The 9,729-nt window shown below is 45.5% G+C and overlaps 1 pseudogene; it reads right to left on the bottom strand.

Moving 5' to 3' along the window:
* Positions 1-1,546: 1,546 nt before the first annotated feature.
* On the bottom strand, positions 1,547-2,712 carry LOC137772137 (nucleus accumbens-associated protein 1 pseudogene; annotated as a pseudogene).
* Between the last annotated feature and the right edge of the window lie 7,017 nt (positions 2,713-9,729).

Here is a 9,729-nt window from a genome sequence, read left to right as displayed (position 1 = left end):
ATGGACACCCAGCGTGTGTGGGGAGGGGTGCGGGGTGGGGGGAGTTAAAAAAACAAAAAGAACCCTCCAAGTTTACACGTAGAACTCAAAAAATCCACAAAACCACTCGCGGAGCTAGGCAAGGATAGAAAGCGACGAATGGTAAAAGACGATTCGGCAATCTTTAACCATGAAGCGGACCCGGCCCTGCCGGGAGCTGGACTCAGCCAACTGGACAAACCAGGGACATGCTTGCAATGTAGCCCTTGGGGGGAGGCCCTGGGGTTGAGTGGGAGCCGGCCAGACCCACAGGAGCCCAGGCAGAGCGGGGCCTGGGCGCCCCCCCCGCCCCCGGCAACGCGCGCTCCCACCCCACACACACGCGCACATTCAGCCTGCCCCCCGCTCCCCACTCCGTCTTGCCTTCCACAGCCCCGAGGACCGAAGGGGGCATCAGACACGGTCCCACTGGTTTGAAAAACAAAAGGAATCTTATACTTCAATATTTCATTAGCTAAAAACATGTTTTTAAAAGTATGTACAGGGGCTGGGGGCTGGGAGCCCTGCCTTGGGGGTGGGGAAGGGAGGGAAAGGCAGCAGCACCCCCCAGCCTGCTCCCCTGGGCTCCAGCCCTGGTCCTACTGCCTCTCACGTCTTCATCTGTTTAAAAGCAAAACTTCTACACACGCACGCGCGCACACACACACATGCACACCCACACGCTTCTGCGAGCCCCGGAAACCTCTCCTTCTATCCTCAGAGACCCTCGGTCTGTCCCCAAGGGCCCCCCTCTCAGGACCTGACCCTCTCAGGCCCCAGGGGGCTGGTGGTGGCAAGAGAGGCTGAGCACAGGTGGGGGAAGAGAAGGGCGCTGGGCCTGCCACCGCCCGGCACCTTAGGTCGGTCATGGAGTTTCCCTGAGCCTCAGTTTCCTCAGCTGTAGAACGGGCAATCCTCACGGCCTTCCCTACCCCAGCCCCCAGGCGCAGGGACAGACGAGGGAGACAGGAAGGCGCTTTTGGAAATGTGGAAGCACTGGGAGGTGGTGGCCGGAGGGGTCCTGAGAACCCGGGGCCCCTGTGAGTCCCAAGAGGCTGCAGTCGGGGGCGGAGGCTGAGGAATGCTCCGGCTAGGTGGCCCAGGGCCTGGGAAGGGGGGTCTTCCAAGCCCCCCAGGCCAGCCCCTCCCTGTGCCTGGTCTGGTGAGTGGGGAGACAGTTGCTAGGGGTTAGGAGAGGGGGAGCAAGAGCCCCCCGACTGTGCACGAGTGTGTGCTAGATAAGGCAACGCAGCCCTCGCACCACCTGCCGTCCTCTCCCAGCCCGGACCCCCGATCGGATCGGGGTCAGGGGGTGGGACGGGGAGGCAGAGGGGCCGGGAGCATGCAGTGCCCCTCGCGGGTCCTGGGGAAGGGCAGGTGGTGGGCGGGTGTGACAGGAGGGGGAGTGTGACGGCCCCGCGGGAGGGTCCGGTGGGGGGGTACTGGAGGGCCTCCTCGGCCGAGGGGTCGGCCTCGCCGTCATGGCTGGCCGTCTCGAAGCCGTGCTCCACACCTATCATGTCCGGCTCTATCTTGCCCGTGTAGCTGACGAAGGTGGTGTAGGCATCACCCTCGGCCATAAGCGGCTTGACCTTGGGGGTCCAGCTTGCCGCACTCGGATGCGATGCCGGGACTCGGGGGCCACCTGCTCAGGGAGGGCCTCCACCTTCTCGGCGGTCTGGCCGACATTCATCATGCGGTACATGGCGGACATATTGCACATCTGCCGGTACTGCTCGTCTGTGCCCTCCTCGCCTCCGTCCTCCTCCTCCTCCTCGTGGTAAGAGCCGCGGCTGTCGCTGGTGTAATCGCTTGAGATGCCCGGGCTGGTCCGCTCCGACGTGCTGGGCCCACTCACCGCTCCGCCTGCCGCTGCCGCCACGCCCCCCGCCGGCGGCCCCGCCCCCCCGCCACTCCGGCGCGCTGTGCCGCCGCCACCACCTGGGCCGGCTGGGGCGGCCGGTTGGCGGTCAGTTCCGGCGCGGAGAACTTGGCCATCTTGCGGCTGCCGTTGACACTACTGCCACAGCCGGCCTCCTTCTGGCTGCTGTCGCACAGCCGCTTGGCCACGGGCGTGCACTGCACGGAGTCCGACTCCTGCTGCTCCGTCTTGATGCGAGACGCCAGGGCCAGTAGGGTGCAGCGGGGCGCCGCAGGCCGGCCAGCTCGACGTCTGCGCCACAGGGCTCGGGGGCTCGGACGAGGGGGCCTCCTCGGCGTGCAGGCCCTGGGAGTCACAGCGGGGGGAGCTCACTTTTAGGAAGAACTCTGTGCCCTGCTCCATGATCTCTTGGATCTGCAGGAAGCCCGCTGTGTACATGAGCAGGAACTGGTCGCCCATGTTCATGCTCACCCAGCCCGTGTAGCGGAAGCTGAGGCTCTGCCGGAAGGACTGGGGCTGCGCAGCCGCCGGCAGCTCCACCGCCGCGCTCCGGCTGCTGTTGGACAGGCCCCGGAAGTAGGAGCTGCTGGCGGCCAGCACGGCCCGGTGGGCCTTGAAGGCAGGGCCCTTGACCACCACCGAGACAACACAGTACGGGCCCTGCAGCCGCTGCTCCTTGAGGCACTCCAGAATGCTTGGCCGAAGTTCGGGATCTGCATCTGCACGGTCTGGGCCCGGGGCGCGCCCCCCTGCGCCGGAGCTACGGCCCCCGCGGCCTCTGCTTCAGCAGCAGCGGCAGCCGCGTTGGCCATTCATTGTGGGCCAGCTGAATTTATATCTTTATTAAAAATCAACATTTCCTCTGTCTTTCCAAATTAATGGATATAGAGTTGTACCTAGTATTTCTCATAATTTTTGTAAACCTCTCTCTCGAGTTATATATAGTCCAGTTTTAGTTCCCGATATATTTTATCTTCCCTCCCACACCCTGTTCAAGCTTGCTAGAGACTGTGCTGTTATACACTTTACATTTATGTGTGTGTGTGTGTGTGTGTATGCACATACCCCACACAGAATTGTTTTTGTTTGTTCTTTGGGGTTTTTTTTGTTGTTACTGTTGGTATTAAAACATAGATTTTCTTTTAAGAAGATTTAAATAAGAAAAAAATCTTAACATATTTTTCCAAAGTTACCATTTCTGGAGCTCTTCATCCTTTTGTGTAGCTCCATTTATCCATTTGGTATTCGCCTGCTTGAAGAACCTGTTTTGATAGTTCTTATAGCGCAGTCTTGCTGGTGATGAACTCTTTTAGTTTGTCTATGTCTGAAAAAGCCTCTTTCACATTTGTTTCTGAAATACAATTTGTCTGGGTATAGAGTTCTAAGTTGACAGTTTTTTCTTTTCCCCTTTCAATACAGGCATACCTTGGAGATATTGTGGGTTCGGTTCCAGGCCACCACTAGAAACTGAATATCACAGTAAGTGAGTGACAAATTTTTTGGTTTCCCAGTGCATACAAAATTTATGTTTATATTATACTGTATTCTATTGTGTACAATAGCATTATGTCTAAAAATCCCCAGTGTGCGTACCTGAATTTAAAAATCCTTTATTGCTAAAAAATGCTAATCATCTGAGCCTTCAGCGTTTTATAATCTTTTTTGCAGGTGGAGGGTCTTGCTTCAATGCTGATGGCTGCTGACTGATCAGGGTGGTGGTTGCTGAAGGTTGGAATGGCTGTGACAGTTTCTAAAAATAAGACAACAATGAAGTTTTGCTGCACTGATTGACTCTTCCTTTCATGAATGATTTTTCTGCAGCATGCAATGCTGTTTGATAGCATTTTTACCCACTGTGGAATTTCTTTCAGAATTGGAGCCAATCCTTTGAAACCCTGCTCCTGCTTTATCAAATAATTTTATGTAATATTCTAAATCCTTTGTTGTCATTTCAGCAATCTTCACAGCATCTTCACCTGGAGTAGATTCCATCTCAAGAAACCACTTTCTTTGCTCATCCATAAGAAGCAACTCCTGATCTGTGGAAGTTTTATCATGAGATTACAGCAATTTCGTCACATCTTCAGGCTCCACTTCTAATTCTAGTTCTCTTCCTATTTCCACCACATCTGCAGTTACTTCCTCCACTGAAGTCTTGAACCCCTCATTCATTCAAGTTGGAATCAGCTTCTTCCAAACTCCTGTTAATGTTGATATTTTGACCTCTTCCTCTGAATCATGAATGTTCTTAATGGCATCTAGAATGATGAAGCTTTTCCAGGTTTTCAGTTTACTTTGCCCAGATCCATCTGAGGAATCACGGTGTCTATGGCAGCTATAACCTTATGAAATGTATTTCTTTTTTGTTTGTTTGTTTTTGTTTTTGTTTTTTTGGCCGCGCCCCACGGCATGCGGGATCTTAGTTCCCCCACCAGGGATCGAACTGGTGCCCCCTGCAGTGGAAGCGTGGAGTCTTAACCACTGGACCGCCAGGGAAGTCCTGAAATGTATTTCTTAAATAATAAGACTTGAAAGTCATAATTACTCCTTGATCCATGGGCTGCAGAATGGATATTGTGTTAAATGGATGTTGTGTTAGCAGGCATGAAAACAACGTTAATCTTGTCCATCTCCATCAGAGCTCTTGGGTGACCAGTTGCGTTGTCAATGAGCAGTAACATTTTGAAAGAAATCTTTTTTTCCTGAACAGTAGGTGTCAACAGTGGGCTTAAAATATTCAGTAAGCCGTGTTGTAAATAGGTGAGCTGTCATCCAGGCTTTGTTGTTCCACTTATAGAGCACAGGCAGAGTAGATTTAGCATAGTTCTTAAGGCGCTTAGGATTTTCAGAATGGTGAATAAGCATTGGCTTCAATTTCAGGTCACCAACTGCATTATTCCCTAACAAGAGAGTCAGCCTGTGTTTTGAAGTTTCAAAGCCAGGCATTGACATCTCTCTAGTTATGGAAGTCCTAGATGGCATCTTCTTCCAATATAAGGCTGTTTCATCTACATTGAAAGTCTGTTGTTTCATGTAGACACCTTTATTAATTAACTTAGCTAGATCCTCTGGATAACTTGCTGTAACTTCCACATCAGCACTTGCTGCTTCACCTTGTAAATTTATATTATGGAGACGGCTTCTTTCCTTAAACCTAATGAACCAACCTCTACTGGCTTCAGACTTTTCTTCTGTAGCTTCCTCACCTCTCTCAGCCTTCATAGACTTGAAGAGAGTTAGGACCTTGCTCTGGATTAGGCTTTGACTTAAGGGAATGTTGTGGCTGGTTTGAATCTTCTATCCAGACCACTAAAACTTTCTCCATATCAGCAATAAGGCTGTTTTGCTTTCTTGTCATTCATGTTTTCAGTGGAGGAGCACTTTTAATTTCCTTCAAGAACTTTTCCTTTGTATTCACAACTTGTTTAACTGTTTGGCGCAAGAGGCCTTGCTTTCAGCCTATCTCAACTTTAGACATGCCTTCCTCACTAAGCTTAATCATTTCTAGCTTTTGATTTAAAGTGAGAGATGTTTGACTCTTGCTTTCACTTGAACACTTAGAGGCCATCGTAGGGTTATAAATGGACCTAATTTCAATATTGTTACGTCTTGGGGAATAGGGAAGCCTGAGGCGGGGAGAGAGAGAGGTTAGGAGACATTTGGAATACACACACTTATCGGTTAAGTTTGCCATTTTATATAGGCACAATTTGTGGCACCCCAAAACAATGACAATAGTAACATCAAATATCGCTAATTACAGATCATGATAACAAATACAATAATAATTTAAAAGTTTGAAATATTGCGAGAATTACCAAAATTTGACACAGAGTCATATGAAGTGAGCAACTGTTGGAAAAATGGTGCCAATAGACTTGCTTGACACAGGGTTGCCAGAAACCTTCTGTCTGTAAAAAAAAAAAAAAGCAATATCTGTAAAGGGCAATAAAGTGAAGTGCAATAAAATGAAGTATGCCTATATTTTTTAAATGTCCTCTTGCATTTTTTCCTATAAGAAATCTGCTATCATATATGAAAGAGGGACTCTTTCATAAGGGACTACTATGAACAACTGCATGCCAACAGATTAGATAACTTAGGTGATGGGACAAGTTTTTAGAAAGTTGCAAACTACTGAAACTGACTCAAGAGGAAATAGAAAATCTGAATAGACATAACAAAGAAATTGAATTAGTACTCAAAAACTACCCAAAAAAGAAAACCCAGACCCAGCTGGCTTCACTGCTAAATTCTACCAAATATTTAATAAAGAATACCAATTTTTCTCAAACTCTTCCAAAAAATAGAAGAGTAGGAAACACTTCACAACTCATTCTATGAGGCCACTATTACTCTCATCACAAGAACCAGAAAAACATATAATAAGAAAATCAAACCACAGAACAATATATCTTGTAAATGTAAACACAAAAATCCTTAATAAAATAGCAAACAAAACAACCAGAGGTATATAAATGGATTATATAACATGGCCTAGAAGGATTTATCTTAGCAATGTAAGATTGGATTAGCATCCTAAAATCAATTAATATACCACACCCTATCAACAGAATAAAAGATAAATAAAAACCTCAGAATCATCTCAATAGACAAAGCATTTAATGAAATTCAGCACACTTCATGATAAAACAGTTAAGGTAATAATGAAAAGGAACTTTCTCAAACTGATAAATGTCATCTATAAAACACTCAAAAAAGGATCTGCCTATTCTGGACATCTAAGCAGATTCATATTTGTCCTTTTGTGTCTGGCTTCTCACATTTATCATGTTTTCAAGATTCATCCATGTTGTAGCATGTGACAGCATTTCAATCCTTTTTATGGCCAAATGATATTCCATTGTATTGATATACACTAGATCTTCATTGCTTGCTGCTTTCTTATTTGTGAATTCCCCATCTCACTGAATTTTATTTGCAACCCCAAAATCAAAAGGCTGGTGGTGCTTTTGGAGTCATTTGTGAACATGCACACATTATATATACGTAATGGATATATAATGTGAGAAATTTTCTCTAGCTGGTTTTGAGCCATTTGATTATAATGTGCCTTAACGTAGTTTTTTTTCATGTTTCTTTTGCTTTGGGGTTCATTGAGCTGCATAGATCTGTGGGTTTACAGTTTTCATTAAATTTGGAAAAATTTTGGCCATTATTTAAAAAATTTTTTGTCCCCATTTTTTTCTTCTTTGGAAACTCTAATTAGACTGCTTGATATAGTCCCATAGCTCACTGATACGCTGCTTCTTTTTTAGATTATTTTTTCTCTGTGTGTTTCATTTTGGATAGTTTCTATTGCTATGTCTTCAAGTCCACTAATCTTTTTTTTCTGCAGTGTCTAATCAGCAATTAGTTCCAATATAATCTTCATCTTAGACATTGTAGTTTTTCTCTCTAGAAGTTTGATTTGGATCTCTATTTTTCTCATTTTTTTTTTGTAAGCTTTATTGAGGTACAATTGATAAAACTATAAGATATTTAAAATGTACAACGTGATTATACACACACACACACACACACACACACACACACACACACATTGTGAAAGGATTCCCCCCATGGAGTTAGTTAACACATGATTTGGATCTTTTTTTTTTATATCTTCACTGCCTTTACTTAAAATTTTCAACATATGGAATAAAGTTATAGCAATTTTTAATATTCTTGTCTGCTAATTCTAATATCTTTTGATTCACTCTCTCCCTATTGGATGTGTTTTCCTGCTTCTTTGCTTGCCTTGTAATTTTGATTGAATGCTAGGCGTTGGTGAAATTTACCATACTGCATGCTTGATATTTTGTATTTCTATAAATATTCTTGAGTTTTATTCTGGGACACAGTTACTTGTTAACAGTCGCATCACTTCAGGACTTGCTTTTAAGATTTGTTAGGCAGGATTTGAGAAATATTATGTCTAGGGTTCATTCACCCCTTTACTGAGGCAAGACGCTTTTTAATTCTCTGCTAGGTACCTCATGAATTATGAAGTTTTTCAGTCTGGCCAGTGATAGCAGATACCGTTCCTGGTCTTATGTGAGTGTTGGGTAGTATTACTTGTAATTCTGTGGGACAATTCTTTCCCCAGGCTTGGGTACTTTCTTCAAACCTGTATGCTGATCAGTACTCTCATGAATACTGGAGGAAACTTTCTGCAGATCTCTAGTTTTCTCTCAGTACCACTTAATCCTCTTCAGTACTGTGTAATGGACATTCTAGTGACCTTAGTTTCCCTGAACACTCAGCTTTACCTCCTCAACTCGGAGTTTGCCAAGCTCTGCCTGTCTGCCCCCGTACCACACCGCAGCCTGAAAATTTTCTCAAGGCAGCAAGCTGCAGCCATCACAGAGCTCACCCGACTCGTCTCCTGTTTCTCAGGGATCACTATCCATTGTACCTGATGTCCATTGTCTTTGTGTATTGATTGTTTCAGGCAGAAAGGTCATTCTAATCTTTGTTACTCCCTCTTGACTGGAAGTGTAAGTTAATCCATGGGATTTGATATATAGTGCACTGACCATTCTTCATTTTAAATGGTCTGTATTTTTAGGTTTGATTTTTTTCCCCCTCTAACTTGAATTACTTAGATTCTATTTAGTTATTTATAAATGACTTTTTTCTCCATACTTCTATTGTGACCTCTAATTTTATAGCCTTGTGAACAGAAAATGTGGCCTGTGTGATAAAAACTTGTAGAGAGACAAACCAGTTCACTAGCTGGATGATCACAGGATTTTTCGAGGTTGCCTGGCAGTGAGCTAGCAGGACTGAACCCACAGCCCAGGCACAGCTCTCCAGGGGCTGCTGAGGGAATCTAAAACCACATCCATCATTCTTGGCTGACCCTCCTGCCTGCGAGTTTCATCCTGCTTAAAGTGATGCCTGCGTGATGTTTCTTTTCCCAACTCTCATAATGGTTCCATAGATGTTTGAAAAACACTTGTGAAGTATTCAAGTTTTCTAGAATTCACGTCCTTTTTTTTTTTTTTTACAGTTGTCTTGCACACACTTAATCTGACAGCAAATTTTTATAATGATATATCCTTACTGGATCTTTTCAAAGTATTCAACTTAGTTTTCTAGAAACAACTACTATTTTTCACGTTCATATTTTATTGGTTTATATAATATTTAAATTAAGAACATATATTAATAAGAGCTAGCATAGGACTTCCCTGGTGGCACAGTGGTTAAGAATCCGCCTGCCAATGCAGGGGACGTGGGTTCGAGCCCTCGCCCGGGAAGATCCCACATGCCACGGAGCAACTAAGCCCGTGTGCCACAACTACTGAGCCTGAGCTCTAGAGCCTGTGAGCCACAACTACTGAGCCCGCGAGCCACAACTACTGAAGCCTACATGTCTAAAGCCTGTGCTCCGCAACAAGAGAAGCTACTGCAATGAGGAGCCTGCCACTGCAACGAAGAATAGCCCGCGCTCGCCGCAACCAGAGAAAAGCCCATGCGCAGCAATGAAGACCCAACGCAGCCAAAAAAAAAAAAAAAAAAAAACTAGCATAAGCAGGATTGGAACAACTCAACAGATTGGAACAACTCAATGCTGGAGAGGGTGTGGAGAAAAGGGAAGCCTCTTGCACTGTTGGTGGGAATGTAAATTGATACAGCCACTATGGAGAACAGTATGGAGGTTCCTTAGAAAACTAAAAATAGAACTACCATATGATGCAGCAATCCCACTACTGGGCATATACCCAGAGAAAACCATAATTCAAAAAGACATGCACCCCAATGTTCATTGCAGCACTATTTACAATAGCCAGGTCATGGAAGCAACCTAAATGCCCATCGAC

Source organism: Eschrichtius robustus, chromosome 11 (assembly GCF_028021215.1).
Source record: "Eschrichtius robustus isolate mEscRob2 chromosome 11, mEscRob2.pri, whole genome shotgun sequence".
Taxonomy (NCBI): domain Eukaryota; kingdom Metazoa; phylum Chordata; class Mammalia; order Artiodactyla; family Eschrichtiidae; genus Eschrichtius; species Eschrichtius robustus.
The sequence above is the reverse complement of the archived record's forward strand: the minus strand, read 5'-3'. Positions and strand labels throughout refer to the sequence as shown.